The following is a 21,259-nucleotide window of genomic DNA, read 5'->3' as shown; positions in this document are numbered from 1 at the left end:
CCCAAACAGGCACTATTTATATAATATTATATTGAAATTAATATAAAACATAATGTAATTTTTTTACTTACCCGTCAAGTTGCAAATAAAAAGCACCATTGCTAAGAGCAACGTACACATCTTTTTGTGTTTTAATTTTTATGTGTTCCTTATTAAATACGTTTTATAGAAACAGACAACTGTTAATAAAACCCGTTTTATGAAATAGCATCCGGTTACTGACTTAACTATCATTAACATAGTTGTGTTTTATTTCCTTTTTGACTGTTTTATTTTATGATGTTGATGATAATTGTGTTGCACATAAGACTTGGAACTAATGATTTTTCCTTGCATAGTAAATTCTCCAATATTTATTAATCTCCCTTAGCAAATATGGAAGTAAACGTATTGATTTTGTTAGGATTAAAATGCTTATGGGGCACCCTTGCGAATGTTATTGTCATTTAAATTTAGACCACGTATTTTTATTTGACCCTTTTAGATTCGCAGTAAAAAAACGTGCCTCGTGTTTATAGCCTATTTCATAGAATCTAGGTACTTGTAGTCAAATATAAAATCTAGAGGTTTATTGATTTTAAACTTTATCTTCATTAATTGGTGGGTAAAATGTGTTCTAGAAATAAATGCGACAACAACAAAAAAGGTTTTTTTCTGCTGTTGCAACAATTAACATGTTAAGTAGAGATCCCCCCTAAGGGTTTATTTTCGATCCGCGCCTGACTTAGTAATAGCATCAATAGTGAAACAATATACTATTTTGTGCAGAATGTTCCTTGAAAATGTCTCGATATACTAAGTTTTTATGCAAATCAGACGCCCATTATTTTAAACATGGTATTGCACACAACATGCATCAAACATGGTTATGAAGCAACCCAATGTTTATATTTTCAACCACTCTACACGTGGTTGAACGCGAACGATAACTCTGTTCTGAATATCATCGTTTAATTTAAATAACCTTTTTATGGTAAAAAAACCCCCCATACATCTGAAAGATTATCATGTTTTAACATAATCAAAGTAGGATATGAAATGAAAAACGACCAGAACGTAAGTATTTTGAGATTATTATTCGAACACATATGCTTCCGCTCGAATTTCACAAGAACTGAACAAATCACGGTGAAATCTCGTGAACTTTCATTCGAGCACCTCTGGATTTATTATATACTTAACGATAAAAAAAACATTCCGAACACATTCGCAGGGGTGTGGAGAATTTCTTGACAATATCTATCTTAACATTATAATTTTGTGTTCATTGTTTCAAATCAATTATATGTCGATTTATGTAGAATTTTACACGATTATGAGTAGAAAGTTATTTACGTATATTCACAGCGCATATTTTATAAAATTGACGTACAATATAATATATATATACATTATTTTTTCCTGTATAAATGGTATGAGTGTCCACATATAACATTACAAATCTAACGGTAAAAATCCCTAGAAATAATTGTGTTGAGATTTTTTAAAATCGTAAAAAACATACACTTTACATATAACAATCAAAGTACTGAAGTACTGAAAGCCGGGGGCTCTTTTGGTGTGTATATATAGTGTGTAGTAAAGACTCTCTTCTCTCTCTCTCTCTCTCTCTCTCTCTCTCTCTCTCTCTCTCTCTCTCTCTCTCTTATTGTAGGCAAAGCGTCAAAGACTGACCAAATTTTGTAAACGACTATAAACGAAAATATGCCTGTCTAGTAGAACAAAATTCAACAGTTGCTGCCTTGAATTTTGCAAAAAGCATTATATATTCAAACGTTATATATTCAATCCCCATTTCTTCAACGCGCAGCAAAGTAGTTCATGGAAATTCATGCGCATTGTATGTGTCCAAAATGCATAGTCTTGTTTTTAAAACACGTTATTGATAAGAAAACTAAAAAATAGACAATTCTCTCGAAATTAATAAAAGAAACATAATTTTTTTTTTTTACAAAACGTGGCTCTTTGTGTAACTATTTGGTATAGCGGAAGCTTTTACTTTGACGTTGTTTGGTCTTTTGTTTACTTTTGAAGTTGTGCTATTTATCGTAACATTGGCGATTTGCCTGCCTACAGCCAGGACTCTGCTTTCAGCAGAGCCCGGCTAAAAAATATTTATTTATGGCAAGCTTGATCATCAATCAATAGCAAGCTAAATACAGTATACTTTATTCTAAAATCAAAATCAAAAGTGTATATTACTTTTATATTGAATTGAGCATCACAAAGATGTTGGTTACGTCGCCATAGTAAGTTCCCATTACCTTTATTGAAATATTGTCATTGGTGTCGAATTCAAAACGACTTATAATCTGATTTTCTTTGATTAGCCTAAAATGGCAACTGACCCAATTGAAATTGATTTTTCCTCAATTTTTATTGGTATATATTTTTCCTGTGGACTAATTATAATTAGTTTCATCCCACACGACTTCCAAATGTCTGATTTAATTGTAATTTATAAGTTACTTGCACTATTATCTCACGTTTTACCTACTTTTCATTTTGAAACTAATTATGAGTAAAAAATTAGATATTTCACACAAGATAGATACCATGTAATTACTTGCTTTGAAAATACACTTTAAGCGGACACCTATAAGTAGTAAAGCAAACATTAATGATTATATATATAGTGTCAGTTGACAGTCGTAGAAAACTAAGTGCTAAAAAACCAAATCAATTAAACGTACAGAATTTGCTACTATCACAAAACAATAACAAACTGTTGGTTATTTTTTTCGTCCTGATTTTTGTATTTGGACGTAGAAATGATCGTTTCCGGTATCAGGTACTATTGTTTATTATACATTTTGTACATCAGAATCCGTCTTCGATCCAGATTTTCTTGACGTATTTGAATAAATACACAATTCTCCATACAAGATGTCCTTGGGAATACGTCCGTCATCCATTCGACGCACATACCCGAGCCAGCGTAACCTGCGATGTCGAAGCATAGTGAACATGCATGGAAGGTTCGCCCGAGACAGGACTTCGGTGTTAGGCACCTTGTCCTGCTATGAGATGCCCAGGATGCCGCGCAGACACCGCGATGAAAGGTGTTGAGCCTTCTTTCCTGCCTGGAATACGTTGTCCACGACTCGCTACCGTACAGCAAGGTGCTGATTATGCAGGCGTTGTATACTGCCATTTTGGTACTAGTTTTCAGTGGGGGGTTTGTTCAAATTCTTTTTGTTCCAAAAGTCGAGCGAGAGTGGATGTAGCCTTTTCGATCCTCTTATCTAGTTCAACATCCAAGGAAAGGTTGTCAGTAAAGGTAGATCCCAGGCACGTGAACTGGTGGACGACGTCCAGTTGGTAGTCGTCGATGGCTATAGCTGGTGCTGTGGAAGTATCGTGGCTTAGAACGTTTGTTTTCTTTAGGCTAATAGTCAAGCCAAAATCCTCACTGGCCATTGAGAAGCAGTTTATCAACGTTTGCAGTTCTTCCTGGGTGTGGCTGACAACTGCTGCATCGTTGGCAAATAACATGTCCCGGATGAGTCTATCGCGGACTTAAGTTTTTGCTTTAAAGCGAGAGAGGTTGAACAGATTACCATCTGACCTGGTACGTAGGTAGATTCCTTCAGTCGATGCACCAAATGCATGTTTGAGGAGCATGGCAAAAAAAGATACCAAACAGCGTGGGGGCGAGGACACAGTCTTGTTTGACACCGCTATTGATGCTGAATGAATCCGAGGAACTACCGTTGAACTGTACTCTCCCATGCATATCCACGTAGAATAATGTTACTAGGCTTAGTAGTTTTGGAGAGCATCTAATTTTTGGGAGGATCTTGAAGAGTCCATCTCTACTGACTAGGTCGAACGCTTTGGTCAGGTCAATGAAGGAGATGTATAGCGGCATCTGTTGTTCTCTGCATTTTTCTTGAAGCTGCCTAAGAGAGAAGAACATGTCGATCGTAGACCTCTTTAAGCGAAAGCCGCACTGTGACTCTGGGTATACACGATCAGTCAGCTTCTGCAACCTAATCAAGATCACTCGAGCAAACACTTTGCCGACTATGCTTAAGAGGGAGATGCCTCTATAGCTGTTGCAGTCGCTTCTTTCTCCCTTGTTTTTGTAGAAGGTGACGATCTTTGCATCCCTCATGTCTTGTGGCACGCTCCCATCTTCCCAGCACTCATGAGAACCTTATGTAGGGGTGACAACAGGGAGCTCTTGCACTGTTTAAGCAAGTCTGGAGGGATTCCATCGTTACCAGGAGCTTTTCCTGAGGCCAGGTTGTCAATAGCCTCACTTAGTTCTTCTAATGTTGGTTTTACATCAAGTTCATCCATGGTTGGCAGGTACTCAGTGGCGTCCAGGGCCGAGACAGTCACAGTGTTCTGAATAGAGTACAGGTCTGTGTAGTGTTCAACCCATCTCTCCATTTGTTGGTTTTTGTCTGAGAGTAATACGCCAGATGATGACTTGAGGGGGCTGTTTTACACTGAGTTAGTCCTATGGCTCTTTTAATACCATCGTACATGCCTCTTGCGTTACCAGATATAGCGGCTGTCTGGATGGTATCGCTGAGTTCTTGCCAGTATTCATTTGCACAGAGTCTAGCCATCCCCTGGACTTTGCCTCTGGCAGCTCTAAGCGACAAAACACACACTGCTATGATGAGTACACTGAGTATTATCACAAGAACATCTTGGGAGAAAATAAAATACATAGTTTTTTCTGTATCACAACGATTCAGCCAAAACAAAACCAAAAATATTTTTGTACATACATGTATTTTGTTTAATTATTGTAAAAAGTTTACAGTCTAATATTACTTTGTTTTCTTTTATCCAGTTCAAGATTACAGTTGATCAGGTAGTGATTCTACTTGGACGAGATTATGTCGATACTTTCTGATATTAGTTAGCTAAATAACAATGTTATTAATACTTTAATCATATTTTTTATCAATTGATTTTGGTCATTTTCACTTTACACACTATAGCGAAAAATTCAATTTTATACATATACTTAGATATACTAAAATATAAGCTTTCCTAAGCTCTAACCTTAAGTAAGGTTTTCTGATCAAATTTTTCTGTGTCCAACTTCCTGGCAGATCTTTTTAATCTTTTAGCACAATAAGCACAAGCACCCTTGAGGAATGTTCAATCAAAAAAATAAGAAACCATACCAAAAGAAGAAAGTAAGGAGTATGTTCTGAACAACGACAACATTTTAATAGGCATCATACCCTTTATTCTCTCCCCTTGATGACAGGGTTTCTTGTCCTCAATAACTCAAATTTTTTATTTGGTCTTTGTTCTTTTATTGAACTATGAACCCCTCTTACAGTCCTTGATTCACTGTTTGAACCATTTTACATGTTTTACATATAGCAGAAAAAATTGTATCCCATATTATTATTTTTTTTCAATATATATGTTGAACATTGAACTCCTCATTTGGCTCAGTTTTGGTCTAAGATCGTGGTTTAAATCATACAGAATCTTCACTATACATAGAGTGTGCGATTTTAATATTGGGAATTCTTTTTTAAGATTCAAATATTCGGTATTATACATAGTACAGTTGATATGGATCCCTTATTTTCTTTCCTGCGGCCCGAGACGGAAAACACACAACGCAGGATTCGGCCAGGTGAGACGTGCACCCCCTCCCACCGCGGTAAATTCATCACCTACCTGTCCTCGTCGTGGTTCACTTATCGATTAGCTTATGTTGTAAACAAATAGGAGTTATCTCTCCGAATGAATTGATTGAATGCCTATACGTTTTTTATGGTTAATATACAATTAAATATATTGGCTAAGTACATAAAAGACACAAGCTACTCGCTTTTTAAATATCTATACCGAGACAAAAAACAAAGTTGGCGAAGTTTACTCTAGTAAGCGAGTGGCTTGCATCTGGATGCATACCGCACGAATTATTATCGAATTAATATCATTAAATTTGTTTCTACTAATGTATGCAGATGACATGGTACTTTTTTCTGAATCCGTTGAAGGTCTACAACTACTTTTAAATGAATTGTCACACTATTACAAAACCTGGAACTTGTGTATAAATGTCAAAAAATCAAATCAAAAAAATTGTAGTTTTTAGAAATAAGGGCAAAACCAAATGTAATGTAAAATGGTTTATTGGCAAAGACGTATCAGAAATCGTGGTACAAATTAATTTACCTATTTGGGAATAATATTTAAATATAATTCTAAATCTACAAAAGCTAAAAAGCAATTACATGTATATGACCAGGGTAGAAAGGCAATGTTTGCGCTTAAGAAAAATATTAGAGGCATGCTCCTTAATAATGAAACATTATTATCTCTTTTTGATTGTTATGTTGGTGGTATCATTAATTATGCATCAGAAATGTGGGGCTCTCATAAAAATAGCAATGTTAAAAACTGCACCTTGATTTTTGTAAGCAAACCCTGGGTGTGAAAAGGTCTTGATTTAATGCTGCTGTGTTTGCAGAGTGAGGTAGATTACCTCTTATTACAAAAAGCTTTTTTTCAATTTTAAAATTTTGGGAGGATGTGTTATGCAGTAATAATTGTATTATCCAAAAGTGTTACAAAGAAATGTACATTAACTGCGAATTACATGGACATAAAAACTGGGTTTTTGATGTAAATATGATTTTAATTGAAATTGGGCTCCATGAAGTTTGATATACAGTACCGATCAGACCCAACCTAACAGAAAGTAAACCCCTTCTAAACCCTAGGTTTATTTGTTGGGTTTACTCCGGGTTTACTAGAGTGGACCTAAAGTAAACCAAGAGTTAACCCAAAGTAAACCCAGAGTTGACACAGAGAGCAAACCCGGTCAGAACTATAACCCTAAAAGCAGACTCTAACTGTGTATTCGGAATATACAAGGGTCAGGAATTACAGGCCTTAGAATGGTAAGATAAAAGACGGGTATGCTTCACACTTCAGTGTTTACAGTTGACCTCAACAGCACTTTCCAAGTAAACCTAAAGTAAACCCCGAATGGACCCAAATTTTCAAAAAATAAACCCAGAGTAAACCCCAGTAAACCTAAAAAGTAAACCCGGGGTTTAGTTGGGGTTTACTCTGGTGTTAGGTTGGGTATGATCGGTACTGTAAACAAACAATTGATTGACTTACTCTAAAAGTCATAAATCAACGAATCGCAGACCTGGCTAAACAAGATATATTTGGTAAAATAGAAAATTCGCAGAAATGTCATTTTTATAAAGATTTAGTGGATGGATTTTATCTCCAATATTATAATAGAAAGTCAGTTCCTGTAACATTTCAACAATGTATATCAACATTAAGATTGTCCTCTTATCGTTTACCTATCGAAACTGGAAGGTACAATAATACACACAAAGCCCAACGGAACTGCTGTTTATGTAAAAACTATGTTGATGATGAATTCCATTTTATTTTAGTGTGTCCAGTATCTATTGAATACCGTAAAAAATATATTAAAAAGTATTTTTATGAGAAACCATCGATATTCAAGCTGTTGCAATTGTTTAATAATGAAAATTCGAAAGATATGTGTAACCTCGGCAAAATTTACTATAGTATGAAATTAAGAAACGATATAATGTAATTAACTTTAGATGTTATTCTTTTGATTCTTTTCCCCTTTACTTACATGTATGTCATTTTTCATATATATATGTATGTACTACGGTCTCCTTTAAAATACCCTCTTCTGTACTTTACTGCATGTATGTTTAATTTGTATAATATGATGAGCTGCAAAGCTTAAAGAAATAAAGAATGAATGACTTCAAATGACGTGTCTTTTATGTAATTAGCAGACATAACCTATCAAATTCAAGGTCTAATTTATAGTTCAAGCTAAGAAAATGGTGATCAGTGTTTTAGTTACATTATAAAGTCTAAGTTTGGTATAAAATGAACTGCAAAAATCAAACATTACTGATATTCCGACCAAAGTAGATAAAACAACTGGTCTATGATAAACTTGTAAACCATCTGTTATTTCCTGAGAAGGTAAGTGAAAATTCATAATCTACAAAATTGACAACACTGCTTTTAAAAAGGTATTGGATCGTCAAGTCTTATTATTTGATATTTCCTACCACTAAGCATTTAGTTGAATAAGGATCAAGAAAAGAAGACAACCAAGGGACCTCATCGCTCAACTGAGCAACAAAAGCCATAGCTAAAACAAATCAGCTTAATGGTATCAAATACAAATAATGAAAATATTGGGTCCATGATTTGAGCAAATTTGAATCGTTTTATTACCCGAGGATGCTTCTATACAAGTTACAGCTTGTCTGGCAAATTCTGGTGTTTTTTTTTTCAGAAGAATATCTAAAAAGTTTTTCTCTTTTTCTTACTAAGAACAATTTCAACAAACTGTTGTTGAGAAAAAGATTTAAATCTTTTTATTCCGGTTTTTCTATTGTATAAAAATTCAGCCCCTCCATATTGCAGCTCCATCCCAACCTTGAGGATTATGATTTGAATAGACGTAGACCTTCACTACCTTAAAATCACCTTTACCAAAGGATACTTTGTGCCAAGTTTGGTTGAAATTTGCTCAGAGCTTCTGGAAAAGAAGTCGACATTTCAAACATTTTAAAGACAGACGGAGAGAAGGGCGGACAACTGACAACTGGTGATCAGAAAAGCTCACCTATACTTCAAGTGAGTATAAAAAATGGAATATTGCTTGCATTTCAACACTTCAATATTTTTTAGAAACATTCAATGATTAGATTGAATAAAGACATAAATGATGATCGAAGACACAATAAGATATTACAGAAACATTTTAAAGATAAGTTTAAACAACTTAATCTTGAACTTAGATATGTATTGTTACCAAAGTTACACTGTGTCTATAGATGTAGAGTAACGCTGCTTTATGAAGCAAATAATCAAACGCTAAATGCATATTTATCAGACGGTTAATATTAAAAATCTTTTCTTTGCCTGGACTGGTAGCAAAAGTCATAGTTCGGATTGGCAACTGATAGGCAATTGTTATCTAAAGATGCTGCTATGCTATCGTCCTTGTTATCGCGATCTGGAACATACTTCCTGCTTTTTCTAACTGTAGAATAAGAAACATCTTCCAGCTTTGTAGACGTTGCATATCTTTCATCTTCCCTTTCTGATACACCTTGTTTTGGACGACTGCAATGTAAATGGTCATACACTCCCTCTTCATTTTCTACATAGATATCATCATTACGAACATCGTTCGTTGTAGTTGTGAAGGTGACGTCATTTTGTGTCTGGTTAGCCCCAAATACAACCATCATATCAGTATAGGTATTACTGACGGTCTGGGACGTTTGTGGTAGCTGAAGATCTATCTGGGAATCACGATACTTCCTTTCACAAAAAGTAGGATAACATTAAATATGCAGGATTATGGCTACAAATCAATGTTCAGTATATATACAAATCAATGTTCAGTATATATATATATATATATATATATATATATATATATATATATATATATATAACACATCAAATTATGAGGACATTTAATGAATAACAATTAGATACGATTTTAAGTGTAAAAAATATCCAAAGGGCTGTAAGTAGCAACAGTCACCATGTTAAACATTGAACTAATGCAACCATACAAAAGTACTTATTTCAAAGGTGTTTCTAGATTTAAAAATCTAATGCTTTTTTTTCAATGAACGAAGGTCTGATAGAAATATTGATATAGATATTATAAATATCGATATAACTCACCCTTTGTGCTTATTTTTGTAGAACCAGAGGAAAAGAACAAGAGAAGACAATGCAAATACGGGAATCAACAAACCGACAATGGGTCCAACAGTATCTAAAGAGTATTCAGTTCTGATAACAATGTTTGATAACATGCAAATATTTAGCTCACGTACACAAACATTCATCATCTTATTAAAATATCATTAAATTAATCCAGATTTAGAAGTTTTTTGTCTCGGTATAAATATTTGAATAAGATCGATAACGTTTTCAATGAAAATGCAATCTTGAATTGATTTATCAAACGAGACATTTATTCTGAAAATTTTAAATATATTTTAAGATTTTAAATTCTATAATAATTCTGATTTTTTATTTGGTATACTGTCATTGCTAACTCTCATCTCTATCAGTTAACTGATATAAAATTAATATAACTAAAATGTATTTCTTGCTTTATAACTGATAAAAATAGATTTGAAAATGGATGATTTTTTTAATAATAATTTTTTTGGAGTTATATAACATGTGGAATCTCATAAGTGAATCAATAAAAGAAACCCACGCATACTGTTATTACCGGTACTTGACGCCGTTGCTTTGTCAACTGATGAAGGCGAATGAGAAGAATGTTGAAATGGAATTAACGACGAAACCTCATGAGGATATTTTGAGCTGAGTTCAGATGATTGGACTGAAGTAGTCGAGGTGTCTTCAGATGAATGGACTATTTCTTCAGATGAAAGGACTATTTCTTCAGATGAAAGGACTTCAGATGTTAAGGTGACTTCAGATGATTGTTCCAATGTGGTGGATGTGACCTCTGATTCGTTATAAATAGTGATCATCTCTGTAGAAGTTTTAGTTGGGTTGACACGGGAAAACATTTTATTTCCTGTGTGTTTGTTAATACGAGAATCAAATCCAAAAAACCCTCAAAAACCACCAAAAAAACCCTAACAAAAACATAAAAGTAGTACCATTTTCCCAAAGTTTATTTCATAAGGCAATGATATATTAAGTGTAATTCAGTTGATTTTTTAAAATATATTTCACTGTGTTAATATCAGGGATAAAAACAACAGTAACGGATAATTATGCCAGTGCCAAAGTGGCGTTTTTGCAATCGCTTAAGAAGAAGTGTCATAAAAATCTATAAATTTCAAATGATGCAAAATTCATAATATTATATTCTTCGTTATCATGACCCGCAAAAGGTATTGTACTGAGTCGTTGTATACATGCATAGACAGTAGCAATGTTTATTATTTCCTTGCAAAAGTCCATTGTCTAGAGAGCATATAATCATTTTTGTTTTTAGTGTATGTCACCTGACAGGTAAGATGTATACTTTTAAAAATTAATATCCCATAGGAAAATAATTCCTATAAGAGAAATATTTTTTCAACAGGAAATATTGAAAATCTTAGGATTTTCTGAAAATCTTATAGGAATTTTATTTCTTATAAGAGAAAAGTATTTCCTGTCAGAATTTGATTAAGGTAGGTAGTTTTCCTAAAGGAAATTAAGATTTCCTATCGTATTTCAAAATCCTGTGGGAATGTTGTTCAAATTCTATAGGAATTATAATTCCTAGAGGAAGTAATCTTATTCCAGTAAGAAATTCCAAATATCCGAAAGGAAAATTGTTTTTGCTATGGGAAAAATATTTTCCCTGTAGGAATTTATTTCTTAAAGATAAATTTCTCACCTGACAGGTGATATACCTAAAAGGTGGTTATGCACTCTTTAAGCAATGGTCTATCATATAGCATATTTGAATTTTGCGATACATGCAGCTTTGACGGGTGCAAAATGCCACCTTGGCACTGGCATATTAGACCAATCCACACTTTACAAAAGTGTTGTCCTTTGGCCGCTATCTTTGGGGAAAACCCATAGGTTTCTCATATTAGCCTTTGTAGTCTAGAGGTTTGTAACGTTGTGACTTGGCAATAAAATTCCGTTTCCGTTGTGTATTTTGAATGCCCCAGGATGGGGCAACCCACACATCGAAAGAATAAATTTAATTCAACAAGATTTTATTACAGGACGCCCAAATATTTGGTAGCATAAAGAAGGAAAAAGTTTGGTTTTTCCCTTTTGACCTTTGGGTTGACCCCGCAAAGGGAAACAACCAAAATGGGGATTGGACTATTTTCCGGCACAGTGTTCAATGAAACTGCTCCACACAATGTGTTAAAAACTGATCTGGAATCTTTACGGTATGTGGACAAGTTACTTTGCATTCCAGTTATTATTTTGTCGTAAGAGGATACGCCTGTAAAAAAAAACTAATTCACATTTTTTCAAAGTTATATATTCAATAACAAAGGACTATATGCAGTATTATGCGTTTCTCGTCCACAAAAAATAAGGTTGAAGATAGTTGAAATATTGAAAATCGGTACGTAAAAACGTATTACCCCAGTGACGTCATAATGTAGAAATGACGTCAAAAAGATTGTCTTAAAGTACCTTTTTTTTTTTTTACTATGTCGTGTATGATTATATGAACAAATCGCACTTGAGCAAACATGCGCTCTATAGTTCCAAAGGCACATTATGATAGAAATGGCTATTACAATATTTTCGTTGGTTTGCTAACTTGCGGGAATTAGCCAACATAAGTTACGTCATAGACAAATAGCTTCTTCATATTGAGGACTTCAGTTCACTGGGATATGAAGTTGGTTGGTCACATGATCAAATCCTGTGAAGCCCGAAGGGCTCTCAGTAGACTTGATCACGTACCAACCAACTTCATATCCTGCGGAACTTTTAAACAATGCTGTTTATTACTTATATTTACGTTTGAAAAAGACAAATCGTTCAAAACTGTTAAAATAACCGAGATTTTTTGTTTACAATAATCCAAGCGACAAGCGATAAGCGCATGCTATGATCATTGTGACGTCACGAAAACGTTCATACAGAATTGAACGTTTTCGCGTTTCTATAGGCCCATATCCAAATGTAAATAGATCAAGATAAATGTGAGACATCCTCTGTACATTCAAAATACACGGATACTGTCTTGAAATATCAGCTATATTTCGGAGAGGGTAAGAAAACGTGACAGAGGGCGAGGCTTGTAGCTTTTATTTTAAGACAGTTATCATGTATTTTGTTTATCCTGCTACATGCGCAGCCTGTGCGTCTGTCTTTTTGAAAACACCCTGGAAAAAAATACACGAAATATACTGTTTTGTTTAATTAAAAAGCTTGATGTTCTTGAAATTACACAATTTATCTGTTTTTCAAAAGTTTTACTTTGATTCTCGCGAGAAGGTATCCAGTTTAGTGAGATCGAACGCCATTGATGAATTGCATTGAGGGGTAAATTAACTGACGCTGAAAAATTCTGTCGGATCAATGTGTAAGAAATCCACTGTGACGTCATTCGAAAGGACGATAACTCTGTTAGTCTTATGTAATGGAATTATGTTGTGTCAGCAGTATATTTACAGTGCATATACATAGCTTTTTATCTTGTTTTCGTGAGAGTGTGAAAAAGGACACCACATTTACAGGGAACCGCTGATCCGATAAAACATTGCATTACTGTTCCGAGTAACTGACGCCAACAAAATCTGTTGAATCAATGTACATCTAGTCCGAATTTTCTATTCACACGTGCCTTGCCGGTAGAGCTCGCTTTGCTCGCCGGCACTTTGCTATAATATCACATTTTGCGTCTCAAAATACTTTTCCTATTTAGCCTTATGGATTTTTGATATGGTTGACAGTTTGTTAATGTCATTTTTTATTAGACAAATTTTGCTGCATATATGCAGTTGAAACCCTGACGCCATTGCCTAAACGATTCAAAAAGAATGTACTAGGTTAATGGTATATTGGCGCATTGACAGAATATAGTTTTGGTTTATCGGGTTACCTTCATTAAATTGATTAAAAGAGTAGTTGCAAGATAAATATAAAAACATGGTTACTGTCTTGAGATGTAAGCTATATTTGGGCGAGGGTAGGAAAACGTGACAGAAGGCGAGGCTTGCCCAGCCCTCTTCAAGTTTTCGACCCGAGCCCAAATATCGTTTAAATTTCAAGACAGTTATCATGTATATTATTTATCCTGCAACATCACATTTTGCGTCCCAAACGAGCTTTATTAGACAAATTTTGCTGATGTCTGCAGTTAAAACCATTACGCTTTGGCGTAAACGAAGCAAGAAAGATGACGTTACAATGCATTTGAACGTCGGTTAATGCAAGAGGCTATATTGGGGCATTGACCGAATATAGCTTTGGTTATTGGGTTACCTTTATTCGGTAAATGCAAGGGGTAGTTGCAGGATAAAATGTTTTATGAACTTTTGATTCTGATACGATACAATTAAAAATTTGGTTAAAATGGGGGGAGGGGGGGGGGGCAAATTTTTAACAATATCATTTAGATCTGGTTCAGTTTTACGCATGAATCTAGTTTAATGATTGTTACTTGTCCTTTTACAATTATTCAGTACCTAATGGTTAAATTTTACTGGTACATATACAAACATGGATCTCTAATTGTGAATACAAACCATTGTATTTTTGACAAATGATCGGGAGGTGTTGCTCACAGTCTGTATTACTGAAGGTCAAATTGCCGTTATCCTCTTTCATCTCATAACAATTATCTTCCATCGCAACTTGGAAAAAAAGTTTCGATTTAATGATTTTCAGCAAAAATCCTACCAGATATATGTTTTACAAATGAAACAAAAGACTTTTCTCAAAAAGTCTTTAACTTAGGCTATGTTGTCTGTGTCAAAGCAGAATTGTTTTACACACTGTATTATTTGTGAACTAGTTATTGAGAAAACGAATGAAAAATGTTGAATTTACCACACATTCCTAAGGGTTCTCCATCACAGCCAAAATCACTTACGTTTGCATCGGGGATTTTATCTCTGTTTGAACAAATCAAACAAAATCCATCTGATCCTTTATTTTCAATCGCATCTACAGTAAAGGAGAAGTAAATGAGTTATTATACCCGAAGCATCTTGTTCTGTGTTCTTATTATTTGATGGTTATTTCTACTTATATATTCAGTAAAATACACAATTGTTTACCTTTCTAAGTTTAAGATGAACAGACTCGGTAGTATTTATTAACAGCGTGATATATCTTTAAAACATTTAAATATAGAACTTATTTTACACACGAGGATGATCCTAACAGGTCGAATATATTTGAAGTATTTGAAAAAAAATCTTTCCATATTCATAAGCAGACAAAACTAGCCGTGTCCTGATGTGAGAAACTATGTAAAACATTTTAATGCGGAATACAATAAAACAAGCTTATAACGAAGTGCCAGGGACGGGCAATTTAACTTCGTTATAATCGTAATTCGATATATCCGTCAAGTTTACAACATGAAATGGAGACTTGGGGATGAAATCCACTTCGCTGTAAGCGTCAATTCATTATAAGCGTGTTCGCTATAACCGTGTTTTACTGTATATGCTACACTAAATATTCTAAATACTCTCGGTGATCTGTTTGAAGTTCTTTTGCGTGCATTTACTAGTTATTACGCAAAGGTTATTTCGCGTACCAAATGCACAGGTTAAGCAACATATATTTAAATAACATTTCCTTGTTTTAAAGGTAACATTCCCTCGAAACAAAATATTAATTTTAAAGGGTCTCTAAATAAACTTTCTATATCTCGAACAATGTGTATTTATTTGAGGTTAGTTTGACGTTCCAAGCGTTTTCGGTTACAGATAATATTCCAGTTTAAGATATCATTTTCAAACAATTATGACTGGCTCATCATTAGGATTGCCTTAAGAATTGTTAAACAGATACTGAGTTGATACAAATACAATCAAAACTCTAAATGCAATTTTCTAAACGGATATAGCTTAAATATAAGACGACGACAAAGTTTGCTCTCATTCAGGAAAGAGTTGTACTGTTTCTCCAAGTAGAGGAGATCCTTCCAAGGGGAATCATTTGACAAGGGGGAGGGGGGGATTGAATGAGAGAAAATCCTATGTTGTAACATAGGAATCTGAAAACTTGGTGCTATTTTAGTGTCGATGTAAAAAGAAGGCCTATAAAACAACAAGTAGGATTATCTTAAAACAGACTCCAATTGAAAACTAAATATTAAAGTAAACTGTAAGAGGGCTAGATGGTCATGGCCATTTCTAGATAATATTTATCTCCTTAAAAAGAAGAGCTCTAAATTAAGATATAGCAAAATATTAAAATTTACTAAATGATAATGTAAAGCTGAACAAATCAAATCTAAAAATGTAATTAAAATTTGATAGTTAATTTGTAGACCACCTAGCCTCTTATAAGAATAAACAAAATTACAATACTTGCATTCTGTGTATACGCTGTAAAAATATTCGCTTCTGCATTGTTGATCTAAAGAGCACGACTCATCGCACTCAATACTATACGAGATAAATTCTTGAATATTGCAGAAGCAGAAACAGACACTCCGAGATTCCTTAAAATATATAACGTACATGTAGTTACATGTATATACTGTATATAAATGCACCGATAAAATGTGTGTCCTTATATTCCAATGTACAAATGACTTATCTTTTGAGTCATTATTTTTTTTAAATATATAGTCTCATAACTGCAGATTAAGGTTCTCCGATCTTCAGCCTCAAAGTATTTTTTCATCATAACATTTTATTTACCCTTTAAACTTTATAAATGATTAATGAATGAATTAAATATTTATTTGTTTTATACGATATAAAATGGTTTGGGACAGTTTACCCTTTATAAACCTAGAAGCGGTTTATAAAAAAGCGTTAACTGTTTCAAACCATTTTATATCGTATAAAACTAATAAATATTGAATTCATTGCTTATAATTTAATTTTTTTACTCTTCATTGTTGATAGAAACGGTCATTTGACTTTTAAAATGACGTAAAATTGTACAAAATTCAAACGTAACGTCAGGCGTTTTGATACGTTTTTGACGTTAGTCTTACTATGACGTAGGCAACATTCTTTATACGATATAATATATTTTTTTAGCCAATCAGAAAGTGCGTTACAGCCAGAATTAAATTATAATAAATTAAAAAGAAATGTGTTGATGGTATCCATGCATTTAACGAAGTAATTGCAATTTTGGCCACGATACAAATGTAAATATGTAAATGTAAATAGATGTAAATATTTAATGTAATAAATAACGTATACAAGTTTTGATCAAATTAGAACAAAACAAAACGGTTGTACTGGTGCATCGATGGCTCGAACCCCTTTACCTCTAGGTAGTTGGTCTCCTTGGAGCCAGTAAGCCAAGCAGTTCGTTGAATGGCTTCGTGTAATATTAACACTTCGAGACTAATTTTTTCTATATAAAAGGCAGATTAAGACGAGTCGAGAAAACAAATGCTGGTTGATAAGCAGATAGAATTTTTCAATATTTTTAGGTGTTAAATATTTAAGCATTAAATCGTTATTTTGGAAAGATATAGTCTCATAACTGCAGCGGTGTTTGCATACAAATTGAGTAACGCGCGTTATGATTTAATTCTAACATTTTTCTAAAAAAAAACTTTTTCTCTTGTCTGCAAATGCGATTTATAATTTTAAAATCCTATTTCATCCTTAGGGTAAGTTCATATAAAAGAAAGAGCCACATGCATGAACTTTGATTTTCGCATGTTGCTTTGCTTTTACAGCGTTCGACGTGTGTGACGTCATAATAATGTCACAGGGATGCAATTGAATATAACTTAGTATTTAGTAAATTATTTATTTATTCATTCATCCATCCATACATTTCATTATTAACTCATTCATGGTTTACTCGTGATAGACTGGTATTCGTGTTCTGTCACGTGATTGTGTTATTTTGGGTTGTGATTCACCATATACGGTAATAGCTACAATATGTCTATAGGCCTATTTGGAAGTAGTAAAACATGTTTTTATGGGTGTGTTTGGTCAGTGGGCAAGTGTGAGTGATAGCACTTAATTTATAATGTTTTGCACCATGATTCTAGAACATTACTCGTTTGCCATCAGACAGCGACAGTTTTACGACTTGTCTGTTTAAATAGTTTGAAACTGTCATTATAGTTTCATCATATTACGTTTAAGTTCTATTGAAGGCAAATTTGGTAAGAAATACTTTCTTTTATTATAAAAATGCATGCGTCAATTGTATGAATGTTTTCATTTCAGGTCACCTTCTCATCATTATCATTGTCATTCATCATAATAAAGTAACGTTGAAAAACTGAGCCATGCATTCTTTTATTTATTTTTTACGAGGAGTAACGACCCCGTGACAATGAAACAGTTTTTAAAACCTTTCAGTACCCTGTGTTTGGTACAGTGTTATCAATGCAGTAGCTTTCCATACATTTTTCATGCAAAAAATATATGGAATGTTAATATTTATATTTATTATATCAGTTTTATTTGATAAGAATTTCTGAATAAAGTCGTTTCAGGATGATTTGATATTAACGTACGTTACCTTAAGAGCAAAATATATTGATTCGTTTTTTCCACAATTGATATAATCCTTACGACACTCCAGGTAACATCCTTCTATAGTGTTATTGGCAATTTGCGTCGGTGGTTGTCTGTGGTTTTGGGGTGCAATTTTAATGTCATAACAGCCTATAAAACAAAATTTCTACTCTTAAAATGCTTATAATGATATTGCTTAATATTGCTGTTTGAATTCGATATAAAATTGTAAACTAGACATTGTATTAATCATTTTTTTTTATATTCATCATTCTTAATGCAAGGTACCATAACAATCATGCATGCCATTTATATTGTTTGATCAACAGTTCCCTAAATCAATTTTAGTCAGCCTGCCTTCATACAATATGTCGCTGATACAACACTAATATCTTATACATGTTTTGAGCAGAAATTTTGCATCTCGTCGTCTAGATTATTTCTCTGTCAATTTAGACCGATATAATAATTAAAAAAATTACCTGGATTCTTCCTAAAGTTTGCCTATACTAGACAAAGAGGGTGTTGCAGAAAGGCGGGGTTTTTCCCTAAGCGAGAGAAGGACATTTTAATACCCGTAACGCATTAAAAGTCCACAGCTTTGCAGACTAATATATTTACACTGCGGGTAGGCCATATAAGAATGCAACATACACAGTATTTCATGCGCATTTTTTATTGAACACGGCTACCGCCAATCGATCTTTACAGATACCTTTAGAAATATTACTTTAATTTCTCTATTTTGATGTTAAATATATCTATGGGCCAGCGTGTTGAAAAATTCTTTGGAGCTAAATGAATAAATCAGATTCCTACTCTTCAAAAACATTTGAGTTTGCTCCTGATTGTTATTTAAACATTGCATGTTTAAAGTATGAAGATAAAATCTTAGTCTATAGATTAACACGTGGAACAAACTTATCCGTACATATTGTTATCTACATATTTATTCAAGGCTGATTAATACATTTTTGTATTTTTTTTTTACTTTAAACCTGTGCATATATTTTTAAAACCGGTATATTTGTACAGGTACATTTAAACATGGCATATTGTTCTAAAGCAAATACAAAAAAAAGATTCTTCGCTTTGAAATCTCGCGTTTTGTGGTAGATCTATACGGTATAACAATAAAAAAATAAGTACACATGTTATATATTACATTGGCAAACGTTTTATTAACTCTATTTCGAAATTAATCGATATCACAGTATTACCTTTTTATAATATTTTCTTTAAAAAAAACCCCACAAAAACAACGATTCCAGAATTCGAACTCAAACAAAAATGTTCGTCTATGGCAGAATTCGGCCATCCTGCGTAACCACTCGACTAATCCATACCTGATGTAATTGGCAAAAAGTTAATACACCTTTCTTGAATTTCGTAAGTATTCATGTGTTTTTCAAAAAGTTAGATTGTTTAAAAAATATGCCTTTTTGAAACAAAAATCGGAAATGGCAGTTTTCAAGAAAAAGTCTTGTTCTTGATGTTCACGTCATATTAATTTTGGTACAAGGAGGCAGTTTTTCACAGTAATGAGGATTCCCGTTTTAAAAAGCATCCAATATTTGACATTTTTCTGCGGAGCCATTTTATTGATCATTATTTATTGATCTTATAAAAATTGGTTCCAAGTCTACAGAACTATTTCTACATATCTTCATAGATAACGTAGCATGTTAATAGTGATTTACATTGAATTCCATTACTTTAATTTTGTCATTATATCTGCAACACCTTAGGGAAACTAGCATAGGAAATGAAACACTCTCTTTATTAAACTTAGTCAAAATGGTCTTAAGACTAGAATATGTTTCATGGCATTCAGAAAAAAAGAATAATCATAATGTTTTCAACAGCATAATTTTCAATAAACTTTTCAGGCACTGTCCTCATTTACCTATATCTGCAATCCATGGAGTATCATTTCCATATACGGACGACCACATCGGTCGTGTGAGTAATTTTATTCGTGATCCGGAATCATTTAAATTGTTTAGTCTTATGAGAGAACCGTTGCCAGTAAGGCAGTGCTCTTGAAGGGTTGCCCGAGTTAGATTTGATGTACTAGGTTGACTATCTGTAAAAATGTTAAAAACTTAATTAAACGGTGATGATGCCTAAATATTTAAAAATTTCTTTTAAATTATATTTACTTGAAGTTTGAAATATAGAATTCCAAAAAAAAATCTGGAAAAAATGAACTTACTTGTCAACTGAAATATTAAAAATATCGTGGTAAATATCAAAATGTTCCATTCTCCAGTCATATTCACGTGCATATAAGAATTATTCATTTCCTAGTAAAAGGCAGCTGTTCACTAAGTTTATAGCATATATTGTTCAATTCTACTGAAACATTTCCTGTTAGATGTGTGTTATCGCTACAAAGTAAAAACAGGCGACACCAAATGATTAACAACAAACAGAAGTAACGACACCCCCGCCAACTGGAATAATGTTTTAACAATATACTTATTGTACCAAGACTCGCGATCGATGACTTCAATTTCCTAACCCTGATTACATGTACATGCATACCCACTTGATTTGGGCTTCAATTTCCTGTTAATTTAGTTACGATTCTTTCTTTGTCGCTTGGGCTTCAATTGTTTTGGGGTGTTTTGTTGTTGTGTTGTTGCTGCTGGTGTTAAAGAAATGAATATGCTTAGAATTTGGCCAGATATGCAACAATTGGTAGTGGGTATCTTACAAAAGACGGTATACAAATAAAAAAATGTTGTCAATATTGAACATGACTGTTGTACACATTGCTTGACAAAATTTGTAACCCAAACATCGAACACGTTTATATTATATACAAATAAATGTATTCGTATTATAAAGGTAAATGGCAAATACAGTCACGGTTAACACGCTTACCAAAATGAACATCCCATGACACTGGTGATTCTGACAAAAATCACACCAGGCCACAACAACCAATTATAATATGGAAGATAAATCGCATTTTTTAAATCATATACGGAAGTATTTTCATTACATAGTTATATACGGATGTATTTTCATTACATAATTATAGTATTAAAAGAGATTAAATCTGTTCTAAT

The 21,259-nt window shown here is 33.4% G+C and overlaps 2 long non-coding RNA genes across 2 annotated transcripts; both read right to left on the bottom strand.

Moving 5' to 3' along the window:
- Positions 1–8,444: 8,444 nt before the first annotated feature.
- On the bottom strand, positions 8,445–10,615 carry LOC136275840 (uncharacterized). Its single transcript, XR_010714336.1, has 3 exons — positions 10,280–10,615; positions 9,718–9,811; positions 8,445–9,342 (listed from the first exon to the last, which is right to left on the bottom strand). It is a non-coding gene; the product is annotated as an uncharacterized lncRNA (long non-coding RNA).
- Positions 10,616–16,019: 5,404 nt separating this feature from the next.
- Positions 16,020–20,618, bottom strand: LOC136275308 (uncharacterized). The gene is made up of 4 exons (XR_010713875.1): positions 20,398–20,618; positions 20,089–20,268; positions 18,187–18,332; positions 16,020–16,177 (listed from the first exon to the last, which is right to left on the bottom strand). It is a non-coding gene; the product is annotated as an uncharacterized lncRNA (long non-coding RNA).
- Between the last annotated feature and the right edge of the window lie 641 nt (positions 20,619–21,259).

This window comes from Magallana gigas, chromosome 5 (genome assembly GCF_963853765.1).
Source record: "Magallana gigas chromosome 5, xbMagGiga1.1, whole genome shotgun sequence".
Taxonomy (NCBI): domain Eukaryota; kingdom Metazoa; phylum Mollusca; class Bivalvia; order Ostreida; family Ostreidae; genus Magallana; species Magallana gigas.
The sequence above is the reverse complement of the archived record's forward strand: the minus strand, read 5'-3'. Positions and strand labels throughout refer to the sequence as shown.